Source organism: Bombus vancouverensis, chromosome 16, assembly GCF_051014615.1.
Source record: "Bombus vancouverensis nearcticus chromosome 16, iyBomVanc1_principal, whole genome shotgun sequence".
Taxonomy (NCBI): Eukaryota; Metazoa; Arthropoda; class Insecta; order Hymenoptera; family Apidae; genus Bombus; species Bombus vancouverensis.
The window spans coordinates 10,659,480-10,686,445 of NC_134926.1; the positions used below are offsets into that span (position 1 = coordinate 10,659,480).

Below are 26,966 nucleotides of genomic sequence, written 5' to 3' on the forward strand. Positions count from 1 at the left end.
TTATAAAATATCAACAAACTAAATGACTCGACTATCTAGTAATATTATTACAAATACCTCATACCTAACAATTATCAAAAAATAGAACTGATTTGTGTAAGCATAATGACGTCAGCAACATTTATGAATATTTAACATGTTAATGACATTAACAAGAATTCATTCGTAATTTTCATTTTATCCATATAATTTCGGATTAAAATGGAATCCATTTTTATCTTAATTGAAAATTAAAAGTCAAATTGTGTAAATAACGATAGTCATATATTCATATTCCTGAATATAAAAGTAACAAGTATTATATAATCTTCAGCTTTCATTTGACAAATTATAAATCGCCAACATGTAACGTGAAATAATTAATTCCTCGTAAGCAACTTCACGCCAAACTCAAAATTACGTCAGAAGTTACATTTACACAAAATAACCGCTTTCTAAGCGTCATTCTTGCGCAAACAAACGCAACAGTTGAAATCCGCTATGAAACGACAACACTGGCATGGCGGTAAAATTCAAATTCTCCAACTCCGTCATCAACGCATATACATATAACCATTATCTATCTCACGCACTAGCTCACAAAACTATTTGTACACTTACCACAGACAATTTTTACTTCTATATTGTATGTATGACATGTATAACTATTATCACGATTATATTGATCTTTAAAGTCAATCTGAAATTGTATATAAACACACATTACTGTATACATGTATTTAGCAAAAAATCAGTACACTATATTAACACATAAATATCAAATATATCCCCACTGAATATTGAGGTTTGTTAATATAAAGCATAATTCACTGTTTAAATACTTTTGTGATCGCTGGAAAGTACATACTTGTGTCAAATGTCTTGTAATTTCTATATATATTCTCAGATGTGCTTCAAACTTTACAATACAATTATGGTAGCCGAATCCCGTAACAAAGCTAATAAAATTCCAAAATATTTCATTACGTACAAGACATATTCATAAAAGGTGTCCACAACTTTTTCAATACCTTCGTAAACCTTTGTATCTGTATAGAATATACATATACGTATAAAAATCTAACGTTAATTCGTTCATATTATATGAATACATATTGAGAGAGCATAGAGTAAAACGTACGAATAAACATTACATACATGCACATATTTTAGATATTATAGGAGAAATATGTATAAAATCATATAGTTGTTATATATACACTGCCTATCATAGAGATTAGAGCATGTATACTTGGCCATTTTGTAGACTATTACGTGTTGCAGCAAAATATAACCAACAAAACACGTACGATTATAGACAGTAAAGTCTAAGGATATATTAAATTTAATTTTCAAATACCTTCGTCACCCTGTGTACGTCATGCTTCTAAGATCTCTAAACTCGACGAAAACTCGTGGAAAAGCACAAACACACAGAACAAACGGATCCATAAAACGTGTTTCCGGCATGGTCGCAGCCATGAAACGTCGAAGAGATTTTGGCGCGTAACGGAACGCGCGTGTCTACCGTGAATCTCGCCGCGCAAACGTAAACAGAGAATAGCGCAAATATTATGATTTCGCGGTTCGACGCCGATAATCGTGACCTAGACACGTACGACTTCTATACGTGTTAACTACATACGCTTAGAAAAATTCCAATACGCAAAACAAACGATGGGACGTGAAATACTACATAATAACGAAGTAAATTTGAACGGAGCATCGAGTGAACGTTCATTGGACATGCGCCCTTGAATCACACGACTAACCGGTGAGGTACGTACACACTGATTTTAGAGCACGCGCGAACGCCGAGTGAATGCCGCAACGAGATTTCGCCGGGCGATCGCACCTTTACTCGTCGCTTAGTGACGCAGCACGCGGACACGACGACCGGCTTCAATGACAAACACATTGTATATATATATATATATATATACATGTACTCACCGTGCAAACGGTAGGACGTGGCCCACAGGCGAGATGATCGTATCCAAAAAAAAAAAGTGTTCCCTGAGAGAGATCGGCGACGCAGTAAAATAATTGTACACACACCGTGAATATCCTTGGCACAAAGCACACAAACGACAAAGAAGCACAGGTTAGATATATACAATATTTTCTTATTTCTTTATTTCCACGAGATGTCGCGGTGATTATAACGACTCGATCGGGCGAAGATGGTCTCACTTTCGAAAACCGGAGATCGATGATTTCCGCGCACGCACTACACGATCAGTGAAGTGAACGAACGCGCGAACGCCGCGTGAATATCGAATCGAAGACAACGTCACGGAGACAAGGGAGCCAGCAGGAGGACGCAGCCGCCGATTGTCACGGTTCGCGAAAACGAGAGGCAGGCGTTTGGAGGTTAGGTGATGGCGCGTCGCGAATCACGGTAGCCGAGCCGGTAAGCTTCGTTGGCTTCCGGCGAGATCGGGCGATTCTCTTTCTTCCGGTGCACCCGCGTGACGAGAGAGAAAAAACGTATTCAACCGACGTCGTTTCACACTGAGCTCGTGTTACACACTGGAAAACTAGCGGCCGGGCACGAGCGCACACGCCGCGCGAACCCGCGTACAACACGAACGAGGAAACAGATGACGGACGAGGGAAGAGGCGAATCGTGAGAATAGAGTTAGTATAGAAAGGAAAAAAAAGAAGGAAACGCTGCGACGAACGAAGTTGCGAGGACGAAACGTCGCGCGAACACGAAAACTGCGCGTAATAGATCCGGCTAAGAGTTGTAGGCACGCCACGAGTAGAGGTAGGCGACGCTAAAACTTCGCCACGAGTCGTGGCACGCCACGAGAGGAGCCGAGGGGACAGAGGAGTAGAGCGAGACGACGAATCTAGAGGGGGAAGAAGAAGATGGACGAGGGGATCGAAGGGAGGACGATGGCGACCACTCGACTCTGGGCTGTTGAAGGGTACGGAGAGGTCAGAGGGGGGAATATGTCGACTCGCCGGAGGGACGTGGGGTGATTGAAGCGACTAGGCTGGAGGGGTGCAGCCGGAGAGGGGCGGCAAAGGATCGAGGGAGGGGAAAACTCGCAGCCGGCAACAGCCGACTCGACTCGACTCGACTCAACTCCGTTCTTCTTCTTCTCGTTCTTTCTCTGTCTGCTTTTCGCTGGCACCCTTTCTCCGTCTCTCGCAAACATACGATGTGTATTGGTGTATCGGCACACGATTCAAGCCCCTCTGTGCCGCTCCTCGTGTAGACACCGACGCGTGTATACGGGGTGGTGTCTTTTAACGCGGCGCAGCGTGTGACATTTCAGCGATCTAGCGAGATAAAATTGTTGAAACAAGGAAATCGTGGGATTTTTTACTAGCATGAAACGTAATATTCAAGTAAAAATTGATACGTATAATGGTGAAATGTATTGGCAGATTATGTACTTTGTTTTGTAAAATTATGGATTTGAAAGCAATACGAGTTTTTAAAATATAAGAAATAAGAGTTGGAGTGAAGAGTTAAAATAGAAAATAGGGGTTATGAGATCGGTCTTTTTTTCAAAATAATTTTTTGTTTCTTAAATAAAATAAATCTTAACGAAGAAATGAATATTACTAATCGACTTCACGAGATTATTGAAATGTTACACCGATGTAACGATGAAGACGATGTAACGATGAAGATTTCGCATAAAGGGACTCGAACGTAGTATATGCAAGGTGTTATTAGACTATTGTTGTCTGATTCGTGGGAGCAGTCGTCCCGTTGCCAAGAGGCACAGTCAACCTGCGACATTGGACGCGGTTTTCTGCCATGGTTATCGTCCGTTTAACTCACGATTGTTCTACGATGGTGCGTTCCGATAGATGTGAAAATCGATACGCATATGGCACGTATTTCAAAACTGACACGACACGAACAAGTTGTTCAGGAAAAGCGAGAAGCCGTTTGAAAAATGATAAAAAAAATTGTTTCTCCTAAGCACGTAATCTAGGTAGAAGGAACAGGTAACACAGTACTAAATTATTTTAAATTGTGGGACACTTTTGAAGTAGATAATGCAATATGTCGCTGAATATTCACATTATATTCTATAATAGCTTTCCTGTTGGTACAATAGGAAATATAACGAAATATGAATTTAATACAATGTATGGTTATAAATTACGTCAAGAATATATAAGTAATAAGTCTTTTGACTTGCTATTCTTCGACGCATGCGCACTCCAACAGCGCGATAATCGAATCATATATCAAATGAAACGTTCTTTACGACTGTATAATCTAATAAAGTACAGGAATAAATTTTTATCAAACCAATTTGAATCCCATAATGTATAGAACCACACAATAGAAAACTAAAATAATTCATCGAACATTTCGCTATGTATTTGAAGGAATATTTACATAGTCAGATGAATGGTCCGGTTAATCCGAGTGCAAATACCGTGTACAAACGAGAAATGATGACAGTTGTGACCAAAATTTAAAAAATTATAGCATAAATTTATATTTGTATGGACACAATTACAAAAATGATGTAGGCAGAGATTTTCTTTACTCGTTAAATACTTTATTTTGGATGTATTGTATACTTTTGTGTATTATATGCATTCTGCACATCTTTTTACCTTCAAATTTTCCATAAATTCATAAAACTCCACGGTATAGTGATTTTATCAAGAATGGACGATGGTCAAAAGTAACAAAATTTTCGCAAAATCGCCCTGCTGGACCAAATATTCCACAGTCTAATGCTATCAACTCATGCAGCATGAGTGAATTCATTCCCGTTCAAAGACACCCGGTGTATGACCGTGCACACGGCCGCATAGGCGAAAAGAATACGCGGCTGAGCAAGGTGAGGAACCGAGAGGGCACGACGAGGGCCCTGAGAAAGAGCTTCGAGTATGACAAAGATGGAACAACGCCTATGAAAACGGACGAGGGACGTTGGAGAGCCAGAGGAGAGTTAGCGGGAGGGAAACGAACGGGAGACCTTGCACAGCGTGGCTCCGAGCCGCGTAGAAAACGCCGCTTTGTGTTAGGGTAGCCTGTGCATAAGAGAGGAAGTACAGGTCTAAAGGAAAAGAAGGCCCTCGTGCGTCTCCGCTGGCGGCGATTCGCAGGCGTAAAGGCCTGTTCACATGGCCGTTCTCCACGGCACGCACGAAGACGCTTCGATTGGGCTGCTCCCGTGATATTCCGCGCTCGTTCTTTTCTCATCGCTGTTTCTCACGGAACCGCCGAGTCTATCGAGATTAACGATGAAAGCGCGGTTGGAGAAGGTTTTGGAATAGAATTCTTGGTAGACGTCTTGAATTTATGTTATTATATTTTAATATTTCACTTTTTCTAACATTGAGAGAACACGTGATTCTTTAGATATCTTTTATTAGATATTCTGAATTTTCTTTGATCCATCTTGTTACGATTTGAGAACGTGGTTTCTCTCCTTTCTTGAGAATATTTCATGTTTTATTACACGTGTTTAATATCTACGCGTACTCCGAGTGATTTATGTTAATGATATTACGTACATTTAACATTTGCGTTAAAAATGTTTATGAAGCAGGAAAATAGATAATAAATAATCGGTTGCGTGGAAAAGTCGTTCCTGGAAAGTTCGTTTTTTGAAGTATTCGCGAGTTGTAAGAGCGTTCTGAAAAATCGTTTGGAACGAGTGTTATTTGTAAATTGAATTCACGTGTTTCAAATATTTCTCGCGAGGCCAATTTTTTCCCGCGCACATTTGAAAGCAGACCGCGGTACGTGGAATTTCGATCGCACGAGTTCGTCGAATTCCTCGACAAAAACGTTGCAAGAAATCGAAACGTTAACCTTCAGATATAAATATCTCGGGAACAAATATGAGCGGACAAAAATTTCTCCAGTTATTTATTTATATAGGGGCGTAGCTATTTTTTTTAAACGATCGCACATAAAATGGCGTTTTTTTAAGTTAATTGAAAAAAGTTTGAATGTTTCATATCTTTGAAGTTCAATTTGATTAATATCATTCTATTAAAAAAAAAAAATTATATAAAATATGCTCACATTGAGATTTTTATAAATAAAATTCTATATTTCGTTCTGTTTTGTTTGCAAGCGCAAATGAAACTTTTATCCGGGCATTTTTATATTCCCATGTAGATCGTCAATGAGTTTGTTAATTAACCGAAAATTTTTTGATAAAACTCTCGAAAGAGTTGAATATGGGCAGGTGCATCAACGTTATCGCGCGCTCCATCGTGAGCGATGCAAACACAGCCATTAATTAACAAACCTAACGAGTTTTTTAAACTTTTTCCACCCATTTTATCCGCGAATTGCAACCATTAAAGTGGTTAACTGTAAATTAACGAAAAAGTTATACCAGTCATGAATTTTTATTTAATTATCGAACAAACAATGGCTGTCACAATTATATAACTAAATTATAGCTGAAATTCCATAAAGACAGACTTTAGTTTTCGAAAACTTCAAATTTATGTATAATATATTAATCTTTTTCGCTTCACATTGTACCATAGCCTTCAAATAACGGCATAAGAATTATAAAAGGAAAGATTACATATGTACACAGAGCCAAAGGGCCCAATCTTCGCTAGGTAACGTGTAGACGAGCCTTAAGGAATGGAGTAGGCCGTGAAACGAAAAAAGATGCGACGCGTTACGGGGCACGGCGTAAGAAAACTGCATCGAACAGTCCAAAATAAAAGGCTATAAGTCGCCGTCCCTGATGTTTCTCGGAATCCTTTAGCGGGCTCTTCCTGTCGCTGGACGTCGCACACGCGATCTATCGACCGATTAATATATACATACTCGAAAAGTCATTCGTTAGTATCGCGCGGGTTATATAAAACCACGCAACACCAATGTTACGTAACGACAAACGCGAAATGGCATTCTTCGCTAACGACAGCCCATATATGAATATTCGAATTACGTAAAAGCCTTTTGTTTGATAATAGTAAATTTATATAGCTGGTAGCTTTATGGACTTTTACGGGAGTTCTCCTTAAGCTGCGTCCTTAACGAATCAACGGCGAGCAACTTTTTGTCAATGTTGCATGCTTCTTGAAAAAGTTGCTGGTCGTTGCCCAATATTTCTCCATGTACTTTCGCGTTTCTATCGTCAATTGCACAAGTTGCTGCTTGTTGCCTGTTGCTTGTTTACGTGAACAGCATCTTTGGAGGTTACGAGACAAAGGAGTTTTAGGAAGAGGGCGCGTCGATCGACGGCTACAACACTGTTAAACCAGTCTGCATGGGAACGTACCCATAGAATCCTGGCTGGCCGCGTACACAAAGGACGAGCCACCTTCTACGTGTAAACTCGTGCCAGGAGGGATCGTATTTGCGCACACATCGGCGAACAGGTTTCTGGATGTCCTCCTGCGCTGCTGCCGTGCGCATGATTGTCTTCGAGAGGTTCTAAATTAGGAGAGCTATACAAGGTGGCGTAGAAGAAAGGAGATGAAAGGCAGAATGTCGCAGGCATTCATGTTGAACACGATGTCCCAATGGCATTACGTTAATGCAACGATCAACACCAACGACGAAGAAAAGTTTAATTAAACTGGAATCCCGGCGTGCCTCGCGTCAAGCTTTAATTACCGGTAAATTGGTAACATTATTACGAGAGGAATAAACCGGTCGGTTTTTCAATGTTTCGTTATTGCGACGACAATTCGTTTGGCTGGACGATCGACGAAAGAAGCAAATAAAATCATCTATTTGCGGCCAATGAAGACAACGGTTCATGCTGATGAGTTATCATTTCACGCTGGACGTGGCCCAAAATACACGTTGTCAATTCCACGCCGCCATTATACAGAGCAACCACCAGGAGCACTAGTCATTCATGATCTCAAGGTTCGTTGCGACCTTCCGCCGCTACAACTGTGTTATTTGATGCGTTTCAATAAGACAATCTTTTCTAGTTCCCTTTTCCTTATTTTGTTGAAATTTATGTATACTATAAATAAACACTATATCTAAGATTACTTTCAATGAGAATGGAATTTGCTTTATTGACATTCCAACATTAATTAAACAATGCAACGTAATTCAACGGCCTTGATACTTCAATCGATGAATAGCTTGTTATAATATTTTAAGAATTCAAAGAATTTCGCTTTTTAAATATGTATGGGCACGATAAATCCTTTTATTCTCCGTTTTAAAAATTTCGTAAGGTAATCTGTTTAATTGGATGTACATTTTTTACGCATCACGTTTGACGTATGCTATTCGTTATTGAAACGAATCTGCATAGATTTATAACAGTCGATTACCGCGTATATTATTGTTTCAGAGAACTGATTCCAAATGCGATCGACACGTATAAAATATTCAAGTTGTTAAGAATGTAAACAGGAAACTGATCACACTAAAATGACGTTTAATAAAATTATATATTTAACGAATAAATTTGATCAAATGACGCTTCTATATAATACAATGCTTAATATTTATTAGAAAATCTCCATTTGTAAACACATTATCTGTTTACCGCAATGGATAATATGAAAAATTAATCGAAATTTTTATATAATTATTAACACAACGTTTTTCGCAATAACTCAACGATTAGTCTAGAAAATACGATCTAATGTACTTGGCATTTACGTCCAGATTTTCATGAACATATCGGACAAATTAATTTTTATTTATTATGTATAATTCCGTTGTCTGAAAGTGAAAAACGTTGGGAAGGAAAGTGTCTTAAATCGGAGGGGTGGCAGAGAATGTAAGATCGTAACGATTGTAAGAATGTAATGCAGAAATTGGCCTCCTGAAACAGTCGTTTAGAGTGAAAAATGTATTGAAATATGGCCAGAAATTTCGCACGTAGCCGCAATTAATTTTTCCATATCAACGAAGTCGAATCAATTAAATGTCCAGTTTCCGGAAACTGGCTCTCTGCTCAAAAATAAAGTTTCACCCACCTGCATCGTAATACAGTTTCGAGTTAATGAGATCTCTTTCATCGTTTCACTCACTTAATTTAATAATTATTTTAGAAGGAAAGTAGAGACAAATTTTCAATTTATGGGAACGTGTTGAACAATACTGGGATACTTTGAACGATCCTTTAAAGCTGCTGTAATAATTTTCTCCGATTTATTTCGGAATGCAACAAATATTAAAATATTCCCCTCGTTAAATTTATGATTAAGATATATTAGAATCTATGTATGTAACATAGCGATTATCGAATTATTATATTCAATTCTATAGTATGCACGCAATTGAGAAATTAGCTTACCTTAAAAATAATTAATACTATACAAGCAATCGATAGATCGAAAAAAGCACGTTTGTAAACGAAACATATTGTTTTTTCATTTCTACGTGGAAAAGCGGAACCAGACACAACACATTTGCATAAATCACGTTACAAATATCGAAAGGACGCACGTAATTTCTACCCATTGACTATCACAGGCAACATCGAAATGTCAAATTCAAATGTGTTATCATGTCTTATCGAAGGTGAGAGGCCAAGGCGGAAGTCGAAGATAAATCGAACGCAAAGGGTAAACATACAAAAGGAGGCCGCGGCTTCTCGCAACCCCCGTTTTTCACGGTTTCTTCCGGTTTAGGCGGTGTGGAGGCCATATCTCAGCCGGGAGGAAACGCTAAACACCGCTTTCAACGCGCGAATTAAGATTTATCGCGTGCTACGTTTGACCGAGAAGCCTTTCCGAGCGGCATCGTAAAGTCACGACGAAGACTTATGAGTTTTAACCAACAGCTCCACCTCGTGCTTCCGTTTGCCCCGCAGAAAACACTCAATAAGGGTTGCGATCAAAGGTAAAATCTCGACTTTTTAATATCGTTCTTTTTTCCTGTCTCGTTTCTTCCAGGTATCTGTACATAGGCTGGCGAAAGTAGAGCAACACTTTCAGACACCCCGCTTTTAGCCCCGCTGCATTCTTCTGGTCGTTTTTGCTCCAGTCACGTTCTCCTGCAGCTAACAAATTTTCTTCACTTTTCTTTAAGTATCACAAATTTCCGGAGGAAACACGAAAGATCTTTTAGCGATACGTATGAATCTTTACTCGTTTTCCAAACTGTTCTCTCATCGTCCATTCATATTCTTGAAGATTTAAATAAAAAATGGATGTTTGTATTTTCGGTAACAAGGAACGCTCTCGACGCTATCAACGATTTTCATTTCAAAGTACCGTTCAAATCGACTTATCGAACGATCGAACGAATGTGCAACATGTTCTTAAAGTGCATTTGAAATTCAGGTTCACGGTTGTTTGATCGAGTTTGTCGAGAGGCGAGGAATCGAGGCGTGTCATTTAATCGCTCGCTTAAGTAATTGTTTCCGTTTCGATGGTTCTCATGCTGGAACGCAAAGGCACATCGCCGATATAACTCTATTTCTATTGCATAATACAATTTTTTGTTTAATAACGATTTTCTCCTATCTTTTATAGCGAATAATTAATAATCGAATAATCTCAATATGTGAACGATCGATGACCCGTGATGGATATTTATTATCTTACTTTAGGTTTTAATTAGTTTAATTAGACTGGAAAAAGATTACAAGTATAGAGGAAAATCTATTACAGAATACAAAGGTAGAAGGGTATTGAATATTATGAAATTTCGGACTAGTCGTTAGTTTGGAGCTTTTATCGTGCATGTGGCAAGCTTTGATAACATTAATAGAAATTGCTACAGCCTTAGAACATCTTCTGACTCATGTTCTTCGTGGATTCTTCAATTAATCTATAATTTAGTTATGTAATTTATGAGCGACGGTTAATGATCCGTGACGAGAACATGAGTGGCTCGTTTAGATTACCACTGTAAAAAAGCACAGTATCGGTGCGTCAATAATACTCGTAATACCGTGGAGAAATATCGTCTTGGAATTATTATTATTCGTGTGTACTCACACGAAGAAATATCAGTCGTAAACTCGTCGCAGTCATATATTCGCTATCTTTTCAATTTCTTTAGTCTGCGGCTCGTTTTATGTCGTATCGATCATTCATTTTCCGAAATTGAACAACGTATTGTGTAATTCACGTTAAAATAGGGCAGACTCGAGTCATCGATTTACAAGTTTGTAAATCTTCAAAAATATATACATCTTCGAAGATGTCAATTTTTGTTCGTTCGTTATAAAAACTACATACACGTTTTTACAGAAAAATCGAGGAATCGCTCGGAGTACCGGCGTATTTGCCAAAGTCGTGTTTCGAAATACCGCAAGTTGAAACTGCCTTTCGTTCAGAAATAGTAGAATTAAGAGAATCTATATGAGAGAATTCATAGAAAGGAATATAAGAGACAATATCGTGAAACGAAGTTTTATAATTTCTTTCGGGCGAGAATGACGAAGAAATCGGCTGGTCTGTCCACAGAAATTGATTACAATGTTACAGTCATTTTGGTGCACTCCTCTCGCAACTACCACTGTTATAAAGCTTCCACGATCAATCATAGCGCGCTCTGAAAGGCAACAAGACATTAATAACACGCTTGGATCGTTTCCACCAGATCTCTTCGTATATAGTAAGTTCAATTTCAAAATAAGACCGAGCGAAATTGAAAATACCAAAGGAAATCTCGTAAGCACAGCTGACCAGAAGCCAGCTATGTTTCTTTCCAACGCTTTCAACCCACTCTCTTGCTCCAATAAGAAAAAGAAAGAGGAATAATAATAAAAATGCAACGCGTTGTACGAAGAATTAGTTTCAGTGTATTAATTATAATTTAGCATCGAAGATACGACTTTTATTATTTTAATGCAAGTAGCCCTTTCACATAGTGCATGAAAATTGTTGCTAGTGACAACTGAAGGAACAAACTGCAACATATACAATTACAAGTACCTAAATCTTCGGAACTAATCTAAATTCCCAAAGCACAAGGATTCCGAGCTACGTACACCTCGAGCAGAGTCGTGACTGAACCGAAATTCCAGAAGAACGTTGCCAGCGCGAGGAACGAGGCAAGTAAAATTAATCTAAATTAAGTAATCGTCGGTGTCTCGGGCAAGCAAAGGACTCGATGCCTAAATAAAACTAAGAGGAACGTTCCCTGCCGTAATCGCGCTCCTTTCCCTTCAACAATCCCCATTTTAACGCATCTCTCTTACTCTTGTTTGACCCAAGGGTACGCGCCATCTGCTATCCGTCTGCTTCGGTTAATTAATTGGCCAGCTTGTCCCTGCCGCGACTCGCGTTTCCATCCTTTTCGTCTCGTACGCCAGTCAGCCGATAATAATAAATTCACGACAGCGAAAACCACCGTTAAATCATCGATCTTTCGCAATAAGTCATTAGTTAGACGAATACAGGCTGACCACTCGATGGATTTTGACATTTTGACGCGACACCGAGTTGGTGATTGAAAATTCGCTGCCATGCTTGATGGATGCGGTTAAACGTTCGGTGAAGGCGTGTTCGAACATTTCAATTATTCAAGAATTTCTATTTTAAGATTCCAATTTGATCCTAATCGATGATCTTTATTGAAATTTCTATTAATCAGACTAAAGTTTTTCCATATTTGTCGCTGCTAGGATTGTCACGCGATTACAAGACACGCGGAGAGTGCAAAATTGCACAGAATGCGAACGTAGAGAGATATACGAAACATCCAAGCTACGGTGCTTTCTATGATACCAGGTAAACCAGTTTTCCACTACCGATCTACTTCTTTAAATATATATTACGAAAAACATGAAAATTCGCGTTCTAATCTACGAGCCGTTTCCCTCGAAACATGTCAATACCGAATATCCGCTGAGTTAGCCAAAACTTGCCAATTTTTATCCCTCGTCTCTCGAGGGATAAACTCAATAAACTTTGTAAACGTGTAAACAACTAGCGATCCATCCAAAAATGTTGTAAAGTCTACTTGTAAGTTGATGTTAATGTCGAGTGAATAAATTCCACTGCCTGGCACGTGCACGAGTTACGAATCTGAACCTTCGCTGCCTGTCACAACCGACGGAGAGCCACTGGCCGTGCAATTCTCATAAATCCCATTTGAGCCGAGAAACGAGAGATGGCCGAGCGACGTGGAATCAAATAGTCATGGTGGAGGAACGAGAAGAGCGGAACTAGATGCATAAATCGCGCTGCAACCGCGTTCGTTTAAAGGGTATTCGGCGCGCGAGCACGCGTTAATTGCCGCGGACAAGTCGATCGTGGTCCTGAGTCGGCGATAGCGGGTTAATTAACCGAGGTGTCAAAGCGTGTCGTGCGACGCGACTTGTTGCGAGCACGTTCTTCTCCACCGTCCTCCCATTCCCTTCCATTGCAACGGGACGTTGTCCGTCTGCCAGCTGGGCTTCTGGCCAACTTTCGCCCCCCTGAATCCGTTTGACTTCCTAGATCATACCTGTCCACGGTCTACCAGACGCGTAGCGGTTACCATGATCTCGCGATCTCGTGTAAACCGTCACCTATCGAATCTTTTATATCCAGTCCCCTTTCTCGCTATTACGTGCGTATTACGGGAAACCTACGCAAAATCATCCTACTTGGTTATACGCTCTGCTTCTTAAAATTGAATAATGAAATAAAATCATATAATTTCTTATAATTCCTATATAGGAATTAAATACATAGAAACGTGTGAATATCTTCGAAGGGCACTTCGAAGGGTGCTTTGGTACTATAAAGACGAATGTTTCGTATTTATTTATTTATTCTTCGTAATGAAGATTTAGAATAAAATTTAGAATTTGCAGTTACGTTTCTCTGGTTTACGCTTGCAACCATCGTGCTTGACATCCTTCTGACCTACTGAACGTTTAGACCTTATACATACACGGCTTAAACTTATCGAATTCTCGCAGCATCCATACTTGAAAAACATACAGATTCGAACAAAAACATAGAATATAAAAGCCTAACGATGAACGCTGCACTGTAACACATACGTATAATATCGACAATATGTATATAATTGAAAGCTGCAAATAGTGGGTCTGACATACTGTAACGGTGTTGGTTGACGACGCGTCTCGCGAAAGAAAGGGCTCCTTGCGTAACCCGTGGGATAGCAAACTCGCGGGATATCGGTTGTCAAACTCCTGACAACGGACGTCAGACAGAGAGAAGCTGGTCGTTTTCATTTCGGCGTCCAGCCGTTCTCCTCTCTTTGTGGCCTTGTCAAATCTTCACCAGGGGAACCCTGGTCTACTATGCGCTCTAGACTCTAGACGACGACAACAACGTTTCTCGATGGAACGTATACGTTTGCCTTTCCATTATCCCTTTCGATTTCAACCATTCTCAAACGATTCTCCTCCTCCTGGTTAAGCACGCTAAGCGATTTGATCGTTTTTAACGCGCGAACCTTGATCTCCGAATCTTGATATTCTCCTAATACGTACGATTATTACGATTTCCAAACGCGTATTAATAAACGACACTGAAAACAACAATTTCCTCTCAGCGTCTTTTTTTCTCGAATTGCTGCGCGAATAGACGAGCCGATAAGCGAGTTTCGACCGAGAAATCCTTCGGTGTTTCATCGTTATCCCCCGGCCAGAAGAACTAGGGTGTGTACTTTAATCCCGATGAAAAACATCCACGTTTTTGTTCCTCTCTCTTTCTTGTTTGTCATCTTTTTTCGTTGGTATTCTTCTTCTTGCTCGCGGAGGGGCTGAATAGAAAGTTTCTATTATTAATCGCAAGGACAGTTCAGCGAGTGTCGTGGATTTATCTGCGGATGGTCGTTGCGATTGGAATAGAAATTTTGTAGCCGTATTGCGTGCTAAGTTAGTACTTCACCAGTACGCGTTTTCTACCGACAAGGGTACTTTTAGTACTTTTACGGTTTCTCCAACTTGTTTTATTGTCTCCAACACTATGTCTTACATAGTTAAATGTTAAATTGAAATTAACGATGTTTGATGTCAATTTGTTTCTTTTTTCTTTTTTTTTTTTTGATGGACGAACAATTCCAAAAATATCGTACAAGATTACCAACATATTAACGATATTATAGAAAAAACGAGAACCGAAAAGGACCGATAGTAGACGAAAAATAAAACCAAGCGACATAAACGCTGGCGTAATGAGAAAACACGATCCCCAATTACGTTAGGGGTAGCTAAGCGTAATCGAATGGCGAGCCTTCGATCGTCGCGTTGCGCCCTCTTAGATCAGGCTCAGATACTCGTAGGGATCATCGTAAATCAGCTACTCCATCGCGTGACCTTCGAGTCGACTGCGTCACAATATTTCTTTTTCCTGCAACAGTTCCCTTATCGAGCGAACGCGAAAAGTGCGACGCGAGTATGTTTAGGGGTGCATTACAAAGGATAATTATTCCCGTGGTTGCACAGAGGGCTAATAAAAGGTTGATGAATTTATTAATCCGTTGGACTTATTTACGTAGGCTCGGAGCGGAGATGTTTGTTCGCGATTAGATTCGCGAGTAAGGTTTCTCCGATTATTATTACGAAACAAAAGTTGCATGTTGCGACGAAGCGAAGTTGCATTTTAACGCAGTGAATTTTACAGTCTGTTTTCTTTCGCATTTGAACATCAAATTACGAGGAAATCAATTTCTCCTTCTTATTCGTAATTTCCGGAAGTCCACAGGCAAAGTTGTTCGCGAACTAAGACTTCTGCTTCCGATAAAACTGCTATTTCGTTTAGATCTAGATTTAGATAATTCCAGATATTCTTCGTATACTTTCAATTCCTGTAATTCCGCGTATTCTTTATATCAATAGGATTCTCGCAATTTTTCATTTGGAAAATACTCGAAGAACACGAGTCATGGAAAAATTGCTCGTCTCGAGTGACCTAAACTAAATCATCGTAACAAATACAATCGCAAGTTTCGCGAAACGTTCCCATCTAAAACTCAAACGTGAGATTCCACTACCATTGGAATAACACGCACAATACATCCGCACCGCGTTCCAACTATTCACCCATCGCGAACAGCGTGCACAATGGACCCATACACTCGTTCACCACTTTCGCAGACTGCGAAACCCCCGATTCCAGGTTCCGTCAAAGGAACCAGCCGCGTTTAAACCTACTCGACGGCGTTTTTCAGCGTCCCGCGAATTTCGCGTCGAGTGCACCGCCTCCGAGCGAAACCACGGGACAAAGGCTGGTGGATGGGGGGAAATCGAGAAAGAAACGGAAGCCCGCGGCGTCGTTCGAGCCCTTCTTCGAACCGACGCGACGCCATCATGCCGGAGGTACGCGTCTCTTATTATCCTCGTGCGTGTTAATCAATCGCGACGCAGCCTAACGCAGCCATTCTCGTCTACGCGAGATTAAACGACCGACGATGAGTCAAACCGTGCGGGATGAGTCCGCGCCATTGGCCTTGAGGCGAACGAACAAACTGGAAGAGAGGCAATATTTCGGTTTTGGACGTGTCGTTCAAATTACAGTACTCTACGATCGATATTAACAAATTAACGACGCTTAACGTTTCAAAATTCTACGATTTTATCATTGGGCGATCCGCGATCCGCTATCGCCCGTTCTTACCATTCCGTCGTTCAAGAGACAGAATCTCGCGATGATTCGTGTTACGAACAATCTCATTTTGAACTAAATTTAAGTTTGCTAGAAGTGCCTGTACGTCTGCAACCCGCCTTGCATCGGCCTATGTAAGTACGTGGTTGGTTAGGCGAAGGATCTACGTATTATACTTTACTTCGAATATCTATACATTTGTGTATTTTATGTAATCCATTCAAAGACGAATTCAAGATCGAATTCTAAAATGTCGAGGCTTAGACGACTCGAATTAGCCTATCTTCCTATACGCAGCTCTGGTTCGCATCGATCGATGTGGTCGCTCAACGTTTCGATCTACCACCTGCATACATCAGTTCCACAAATAAAACACGATATATTTCCATATGAAAAATACGGCCTCCGCGAACGAAACGAGTTCATCGGCAAGTACAATGAACCAAACGAAGACTTCATCGACGAGGATATCCATTAACGCACACGCGCCACGATGGATCGCGTTTAATCATCGTTGTGTATCGTTAATATCAGTTGCATTAAGTTCACGAGAAACACAGAGAGAAACAACGATGACGCGCGGATTCTCCGTGCAAAATCCATTGTTCGGAATTGTATGGTTTCGCAGACACCCTTTACGATGATTGATAATCGTTTTGCACCGATGCCTGCTCGTATATCCGAGTATTAATAATTCTAGGGTTTCGAAACAGTTCACGGCGCCTTGATTACCTAGCAAATATAGTACGTACTTATTTGTCGGCAAATACGCGTTTTGCAAATGATTAATCGATCCTCGCGCGATTTCCACGCGAGATATCGATTCGCAATTTTCCTACATTCGAGCTTTCCGACGTCATCTTCTTTTACTTTTTCCCTTTCCTTTCCTTTCCCTTCCTTCCTACCGTTTGCTTACCTTCGAAACTACCGACTTTCTTTTCCCTTACTCTCTTACTTTTATATCTTTTCTTCTCTTGTTTTCCCTCCCATCTTTCTTCGCTTCTCTTATTTCCAATCTTACATCGAATGTCAAAAAATATGCGTGTATGTACAGCGTACAGTCACTCTCGCTAACATTCGAACACTCGTTAAAGCAGAACAAAGTCTTTAAAATAGGATCGAACGATTCGAACTGTTTGGAGAAGTTAAGAGAATCAGTTTACCAAACAACGCGCGAAAAAAATTTTGTAAAAGTCTTTTTGCTCGAGCCTGCATTCCTGTCAGTTGTGTACGCGTTGAAAATTTCGTCAGATAAAAAGATTGCGAAAACTTTTATGATCGTACGAGTTTGTTCTCAATTTGTTCCAAATTCTTCGGGTCAGTCAGCGAATTAATTCTTCTAACTGGCCAGAAAGAAAGAAAGAAAAAAAACTCAAGTTGTTCGATCCGATCGCAGAGAAGTTAGTAGCCGAAAATTACGAGAGCGACTGCATAGTATGTACTGTACGTATGATTCACAATTCGTTCTTCCTTTCTAGTGCACCGAGAATGTCTACACGTTTTAGCACGTTTAACGGGACCACGCGAGAAAACAGAGAAAGGCATTGTGCAAGGACGTATCTACGTACATATTTGCCCGAGATAACTAGTGAATGAGTCCGTTTATCGAGTTTCACGCTTCTATCTCTTCCTTTTCGATTCAACGCGACTTTACGCTACGAAGTTACGCTCTCGTTGCGCAACTACGATCCCATTCACGTGTTTGCATATCGTATCGGCGCTAGCGTGCAAACCGATACAGTAACTTTCAGTTGCTTGATATATTTAAATTAAAGATAAATATTAAACCACGTAAGATTGTCGCGGGAATTCGTTCGTTGGTCCAACAAATTTTACTTTTCACTAAATGAAATTATCGTGAAAATTCAATCTGTTATATCGATTTCCGTTCGATCGTATTCAAATTTCTTTTCAACCAACTATCCATTATTTCATGCGTTTATGGGAAACGTGAAAGTGCGAAATTCCAGAGAATCCGTATAATACGAAAAGATATATCCTTTGTTCGTCAATTTTCAGCAGCAGTCGGTTTCCAGTAAAACGTTTTCCAAAGAAACGTTCCCTAATGACAAGCATGTCGTTTATGACACCGCGGCGTATAATGGCGACACGGGTGACGCGCCTGATTTTATTGAACCAGCATACACACGGTCTAAGGAAAGTAATTTATCGCTGGCCATCGTCTGCTTAAACCAACAAGGAATAATTTGTTGCGTCACGCTACCGGACATTGTCCCTCGGAATATCTTTGTCTCTCTATCACAGAAAACGGGACGGATCGTTGTATGCAACGTTGTAGACCTCGAACATTCTATAAAGATGTCTGGGGCAGATTAGAAACAGCGATTTGGAAATCGCTATTTAATAAAAAGTAAAAAAAAATCGTTAATGATATTTAAGAAAATTTTAACTTTAGGAAAAGTCTTGTTCAATAGAAAATACAGCAAACATATTATCGAACAATCGGAACGATTAAAGTTGCTATCATCGTCGATATCGAACGTACGAATCGTCTTTTAAAACGGATCGCGTAAATAATTTAGTCGATTTTTCTTATACACGCATAATGCAGACAGTTATATCGATCATTAATCGAAAACGAATGAATTCGTGAACGGAGCAGCATCGTTTTCATTATTAACTTACCTTTCCCGGCTGCATGAATAATTTAATAAATTTCCGTTTTCCATTACGCGTTGACAAATTCATCGGATTTGATGCCGTTCCGACTGCTTGATTTAACGTTGCTCTACTTTCGATAAAAATAAAACAAGAGGGACAAATAAATATTAATGAGAAGAAAATTGTACAAACGGCCGATACGTTCCGGCTTCGTCGAAAGCTAATATCGCGATGAAATCTCAAACTGTATATTAGCTGATGTTAATGACGGGGAAAAATGACAGAACAAAGAGTAGATAAAATACAAGCGACTGTTTGGCCGGTACGATTTCAAAAATTCCAAAAGTGGGACTGCAATTTTCGGCGATGGATGTTGAAATCAGGAAGCATAATTATAGCTATAGTTGTAACTATAACAAAACGAGAAATGTTTCGATACAAGAACTGGTACGATAGTTTAATCGGTTTTGGTAACAACCGTTTCGGAATAACCGTTGTAATTGGTTAGAATTTTTTGTCGTTACCGATAACCACCATCGCGATGAGAGAACTTTCGTCGTTTGCCGATGATCGTTACAGATGACAGAATTTTTTGGTCGACGACGACCATTATCCGTGAGAAAATTTTATTCTGCCCATCGATAACCGTTGTTCGCGAGGCAATTCTTTCCTGTTTACCGACGATCATTATCGGCGACGCAACTATTTTTTTAGCATGCTGATAATCAGTTACGTTAAATTTACGACGATCGACAACTGATCATGATTATCACTGTTCGCTCGTTAGCGATCTGCCGTTCAAAGGAAAACTTCGTCTTTTCGTCGATGACGTTTCTCGTAGAAATGTAAAGAACGACCGTCGTTTCCGACGTCTTTTTTCGAATATTCTCCTCAAATACTCGCAGTCGCTGTAAATCGAACGAAAATCTCTGCGCCTCTTTCCATTTTCTATTGGGGCGTGTTGGCAATTTTGCACGAAATTCTGGCTGATAAAACGTTACGGACACAGCGACACGTGGCTGCCCCTGGACAGTGCATCGACTTCCGGATCCACGTTTCCATACGCAGCAGGGCGACCTCTGTACGAGAGTCGAGGCGTTCCCGGCCCTGTGTTTATTCGCAGCACGGTCGTTCATTACCCACATGACAATATTGGCTGATGGGAATTGCTTGTATCCCGTGATACGCACCATTTGATATGCGGGCCCTCGCCTCGCCAATCCGCCCCGACTTTTACGCGATAATTCCGCGATCCTCCGCCATTGTTGCCTGTTTCGCGCGTAGACGTTGCAACCAGAAGCCGCGGTTTTCCTACGTTTCGTAGAATCTAAAGATTTAGAGAAACAAAATACATAGAATAGTTTCGAATTTTCTAACTTTGACGTATCGCGTTCTACGATTAAAAGCATCGCATATACTTTACTTTCTACTATATTATATCATTTATGTGCTAATCGTACGACCGCAATACACAGCTGGCCGTAAATATCAAATATCGTAAATATAAAATTCCTACTGGTTACGTTCATTGTAAAACTTGTCGGAGGAGGAGAAGTTGGAGGAAAATTCCGGCAGTGATTGAATTACAAAACAACAGGTTAAAGCGTTACATAAACGTGGTTGTAACGTTTAATACGTTAAATAATAACGTCTGCACTGAACCTCGCAGAAGCGTTATGTTCTTGTCACTGATAAAAGTTCTATCAGTACGCAGGTAAGCTCATAAATCACCTGAAATATCAAGTCTACCTACCTCTCCAGCAAAATACACCTTATAGTATCTACATGCTGTGTCCACTAATCGCAAAACTTACATAATAGCAGAACTAGTGAGGCTCGCTTCTAATCTGCATATGTATATTATACGAAATATTACGAAAGGAGGAGACAGAATCCCCTTGAGACGAACAAAGGAGAAAAACCAACGATACACGATCGCTGATAAATCGCTAACTAACAGAATACAATGTAAGAAAAAAAAAAAAAAGATAAATACTGTAAGATTGCTAGAAGAAATAGAAATGTTTACACCGCTTATAGAAGTATAGAAAACTAGTTATTTATAGATTATTTATCAGCACTAGCTAAGATAACCGTTCTAAATTAAGCATATAAATGCGATATAGCGTATAAAGCGCGTAACGTAAGCGCGTAAAATTGTAATCGCTAATAGCAGGCGATGCGAGACAAAACGATAAGAACGAAACGCAACACAAAAATAGGAAAAACACAAAACAGTTGTACAAGAAATTACGTTCTTTCGCTGATTACTCGGTTAAACGTATACTCCGGGGAGCGCAAACGATAATACATAATATTTATTTCAGCGTGTAAACAATTTTGCCGTAAACAAGGATGAGCCGAACGTTCGGTCCGTCGGAAAATGAATCGGACCGAAACGTAACAAAAGACAGGAAAACAATATTCCCGAAACGTTTATTCGATACGTCGCATACAGCTGTAATTAACGCTAATTTCATGCCGCGTACATTTCGCAAACGGCGCGGCAGGCGATTTTCGTAGGATCGCGATGCTTTTCGTGCGACACGCGTTAATGAATAAATAATTCGTTCGTCCAGAGACAAACGAACGATTCCCACTGCGGCCTCTTGCGAAATAATAATTATAATCGAGTTGCTTTTTAGTTTATTTAACTCTCGCATATGAAAACTCCCGTGTGCGAATGCAGGGAAAAAACAAGCTGAAAACGATACTCTCGGCGATATAATTAGAGAGAAAAATCGTTAGGTCAATTTAATTCGAACGTACGCTCCGATTCCGTGTTGCGTTCTGGCAATCGAATTGCTAATTTATTTAATTCTCTCTATTTGTTTATTAGCTGCTCGCGTCACGAATATTAAATAAAGAAGGAATACATGTACACAGAGACGAAACACCTGTAGATATCCTTTGCGAATACGCTATGCGCATCGAAATTGAAACATTTTGAAATTGAATTTTTCCTGTAACGAGACTCGCGATTATTAATTAATTAGACAGATTGACTGCAAAACGTTCGAAGACGAAGTAAACGTCCAACTTTGTCCACGTGTCAGAGCAGAAAATTTGATCCATAGCCGTAAACTAGGTACCGAGCGTACGTGGATCTCGTTTGCCGTCATATTGGAAACTAATCAAGCGTTCTGTCATCATCCAGGTGTTATCAATCTCGATTACCGGGCCAACGACGAATAGTAATAGTAAGATCGTAACGGATGCTTCGATTAAGATCAAAGTTACTGCCGAGTGGACTGCCAAATGTTGCCATGGAGATCGATCACGCCGAGATCGGTCAGCTACTACTCGCGTGAGTGACGTTTACGTAATCCTGAGTTCATTATGTAAATCTCTGTTGATTGCAGTCTTAATCGAATAGACCAGCAAGTCTGCCCGTAGCACTTGCACATATAGGAAATTTGACAGTGCAAAAACTCATATTACGCGCATAAGACGAAAGAATATCGGACCTACTTTCGGTAGTTTGCCATCTTACCACCAGAGGGCTGATATCCCAAGCCACGACTACACCAAGTTTCCCTCTAAATTTGCCAACAAAACTCGCTAGATAAGACAATTTTTTTATTTGCAATTTCCTTCGTCTCCGTTGCATCGATGAAATTTAATATTCGATAAAATTGATCATTCGAGAGTTCCGTTACTTCGACGTTCTATCAGTTCTAACACGAGAGAGTTTACCGTACGAGACACGTTTCTAAGAAACAGCGGCGAGTCGCTCGAAGGAAGAAGGAATGGACCACGTCGAACGCTCGAGATCGCGAGCATCGTATCAACTGCGAGCGTATAGGGGTTGATCGCGATTCGGTGGCTTTCGCACGGCGGAATTTGCATCGAATATGGCGGCTGTGAACCAACGCGTGCACGCTCGTGCGCCAATCATCGGACGCAACCACGTTGATATAAACAGGCGAACGATGTAAATTATTCGAACGCGAGTTGCGACGCGAGCCACGATTTCGCCACTAATTTCTGATTCCTCCGATAGGGACGACGCCGAGTTTATCGATATTCGCGAATCTGTCGTTTACTATCGCGGCTGTCGATGCCTCGTGCGAGAATATTATCGTCGTTCGTCCACGTGTTAATTGCCGAGGGCATTCGCTTCCTTTTTTTACAAGTATACGCTACAACTACACGCTACTGGTACGCAGATTGCGAGTAAAAAAGGCGAAGACTTACTCGCACAAGTATCGAACATACTATGTTGTTCATTTCATTTCATTTCGTTTCATTTCATTTGTATCGGATAAAATACAGAATACGAATGTAGAGCCAAGTGGCTTAATTCGAATCTGTCATCGTCGAGTCACTGAACCATTGTCGATTCGAAGCTCGAAGATTAACCTTCCATTTTGCTTAACTTTCCCAGCACCGGATATTCCACGTCGTTAAATTTCCCTGAATAATCAGTCATCCTAGACTCCCTCGACCTATTGGTATAAGAGAAGCGAAAGAATTCGTTCGCAGCCCGACGATGACCGATGCTCTAACGCTCTGACTAGCTGTAAACCCGAAACTCCGCTCTTTCCAATAGCCATTTTTTCCTACAAAAGGTATCGCCAGCTCGATCGATACCGATTCCAGTTATCGTTGTAATTTTCCTGGCCGACATTCTCCGCTTCCGACGTCCTCTTTTTAGCCATCGAACCAATAACGTAGCGTGACACGCGTGACACGTAAAACGGAGAACAGGCCTGTGACAAATGGTCGTAGCCGCACGCAAAATGGACGCTGGATATAAATACGTTCGCAAGCTGCTGCGCAACCGATACAAAACCGCTCCATCTATCGTCCTAGGCGAAAGAAAATAAGATTCAGGTTGCTGCGTATGACAAATTTCGCGCGAGTTTTATCCAAATCGAAGATACAGAAGAAGCAAGAAACACGTTCTTATTCCCAATCGACCGAGTTTCATCGAGATTGGTGTCTCGTTACTTGCGTAGTCGAGTAGCGTTCCTCGGAAATCGGTGTGCCTGCCTTGGGGAACGTGAACGAGAAAATAGGGGAGGAGAGGGGCAGAAATGGAGGAAATTCGCGGTACCTGGTAATAGAATAGTAAATACTTCGTTAACGCGTTACTACACCCTGGTGTCCGACTGGTCACAGGGAAATCGTGCTACGGATTAAACGAACCGGACACACCCGGCCAACAATCGCCGTTCTTTTTGCTAACGCACGCACACCAACAACGTACGTAGGTTGAGACAAGAAACACGCTTTTACGAGCAGAGAATTAGCTTCTGCGTTCCTCTTTTTTCAGGGTTAAGCTCCTTTTAAGCTTCCAAAGTTTTTCAAGTTTTCTTCTCGCAAGACAACGACGCTTTCGGGTAACGGATCGTTGGTAATAAGTAGGCTGCGGATATTTATACCGTTTACCCAAGATTCAGATACGTTTAAGCAAGTTATATACAGCACGAGCCAAAACGTAAGGGAAGGGACCGAATTCAGCGCAGTAGAGTAAGAAGAAAAGTTCGTACGAACGTATGTCCGATACGACCTCGTTTTCCGGTATAGCTAGACGTTGCTTGCAATTAGATCAACGATCTCCTGCCAATGGATAGTCGTGTTGGCCTTACTTATCGACCAGCTCGCTCTCCGGATCCGAATCCATCGAATTGCTAGCTACCGAGTCGTTTAAAATCTCTTGTTTATGAAACGTCGATTGACAGCGTCGAAACTGCTCGTCAACCTGACGTCCAAAGTTGCCGACAAATCCGTGTAAGCTGTTCGAACAAGTTCGACGACCTACCGCACGATGCATTCACGCTTCTCTATCGAAGTTGCGCCTGCTCGCTTTGAGCAATTTCTCCGAACTTGGGCAAGCAACTATTACGACAGAAAGCAAGCCGTTGCTCGAACACAGTCTCGTATCGGACATACGTCGGTAGCAACTTTTCTTCTTATTTTAACGCGCTGAATCAGCCGCTGCCGTATTCCCCGCGTCTTCTCATTCGCCCCGTACATGTAACCAGCGATAAGTTACACCTACATAGCCAAACGCTTGTTCTTCGATTTTCGCCAAAGATATCTAATCTATGCTTTGGCCTGCAGGAACGAAACTTTGTTGTACGGAGAGCCAGAAATCCAGAAGACTTTGCCGAACTGACGCGGAGAATCGATCGGCTTTTGAAACGGGACGCGACCGCGTCCGCGAAAACGAAACTTCCGCGGACAGCTTAATGGCAATATCATTATTGCAGCCGGCCGTTATTCACTCTAACAAACTGTTCGCCGCGATGCATTAATCTCTCCGACCGATGCATCACCCCGCGCCAGCGTTTTCCTCCGCTGCTGCGTCCAGTCGCTGTTTCGCCAACGCTAAATGCTACATTCGTTACCGGCGAAAGGACGCGGTTCCAGACTGACGGTACGTTTTGCCATTCTCCCTCTTGCTTCTCGTCGATCCGTTTCTAGCTAGCGGTTTTGCAACTTTTGTTCATCTTCGAGCGGGCGTGCAGCCGACGATCTTAGATTTTCCAAAACAGAGATCTCTCGCGTCGACTAGCTCGAATAATCCGTATCGTCGTAGCTGGAGAATAACGCGCGTTCTCTTATTGCAGGATTACCGGCGTGAAAGCGTTATCCTGAGAATCGAGTGCCGCCTCCTGAACAAGGCTGCGTCTTTTGGACGCATTGGAGCATTCAGGGGTGAAATATCAGGGACGTAAGGGTAAAGGGTCTTCGTATTCTCGATACACCTCGTGGTTATCGTGGTCGAAACTTTTAGACCGAATACAAAAGCATACACGAGTACATATAAAAAAGATCTAAACTGGACTGTGACACCTCTACGTATTTCGCAAGGACATCGTGGGATGCGTGCGTTGTAGCTTTAATTAGATAAAAACCATAAGATAGGTGGCCGTGTCAAGCCCATTGCGAGGCAATTCTGTACAACGATATTCTGTAAAATATTCTACCAGGGTAAATCGCTACTGCGCTTTCGGAAATTTGTTTCTGGGGATGCTTGCTCTTCGTTCTTGCGTATCTCGAAGTTGGGAAAAGTTTCTTTTAAGGATTCGACCAACTTCTTTCGGATCTCCCGATTTTTCTGAATTTCAAGGTCTTCCGTCGGTTTCTCATATTTCGTAAGCGTTTTAAACGTTTTAAACAATCGTTTCCTGGCTTTTAGAGATTTTATCGTTATAAAACAAAGATTCGTCGAAATAACAAGTAGTCGGATCGTACGAGGAAAGAAATTTGTATTAGTAAAACGCGTATAATTAACGTACCACTTCGATCATGTTTTGTTATTTACGATATATCACGCGATACATATATATCATCGTCGTTTTAGGATTTTCGTTGTAGCACAGGCATACGAGTTTCAAAACGGAATGCCATAAAATAAAACGAGCTTTTCATTCTCCAACCATCGAGAATATTTGCACAATTCGGAACAATTTTTCCACGTACGTTTAAAGTATTTATTTTGGGAATTCTTCGTATTTGCCAGAGTATTTTAGGAGAAATTATATCGATAATTTTATTACTTAATTCTCTGCTAACATTTCTGAAAATATTTATGAAAATCGCTGCAAACTCACCGTCTCCTCCCGAATGCTTACCTGCAACAAACGAAAATTGGTCGTTAAGAATAATTCACGAAAACCACGAAATTATCGTAGACTATAACGGTACAAGAAACGGGAGAGAAGCGCGAAAAGAACGGAGTAACGATAAAAGAGATAAAAGAAATTGCAGCAGCCTATCGAAGCCAGGAAGTCGAACCCTCGTTCAAGGTTAGCCAGTGAACTCGAAAAGCTGGAAAAGCCCGGGAACCTCGAACGAAAGAGGGAAGCAGCTGCGATCGAGCAAACGAGGTGGTCGTTACAAGTCATAAAGCGATCCTCTGGCTAGTAATTCACTCGAGCCGCGTTTCT

At 40.9% G+C, this 26,966-nt stretch overlaps 1 protein-coding gene across 14 annotated transcripts in view; it reads right to left on the reverse strand.

Annotated features, from left to right (window-relative positions):
* The window catches only part of heph (polypyrimidine tract-binding protein 1 heph), a 435,707-nt gene that overhangs the window by 335,048 nt on the left and 73,693 nt on the right, over nucleotides 1–26,966 (reverse strand). For 2 of the 14 annotated variants that reach the window (XM_076625716.1, XM_033340781.2), the window contains exon 1: nucleotides 1,933–2,777. The exons of 9 other annotated variants lie outside the window; for them this stretch is intronic. The gene's annotated coding sequence lies outside the window, so the exon portion shown is untranslated. Of the gene's footprint in view, nucleotides 1–1,932; nucleotides 2,781–26,966 lie in introns of those variants that run through there. 3 more of the 14 variants (XM_076625713.1, XM_033340784.2, XM_076625719.1) reach the window with 3 other exon arrangements.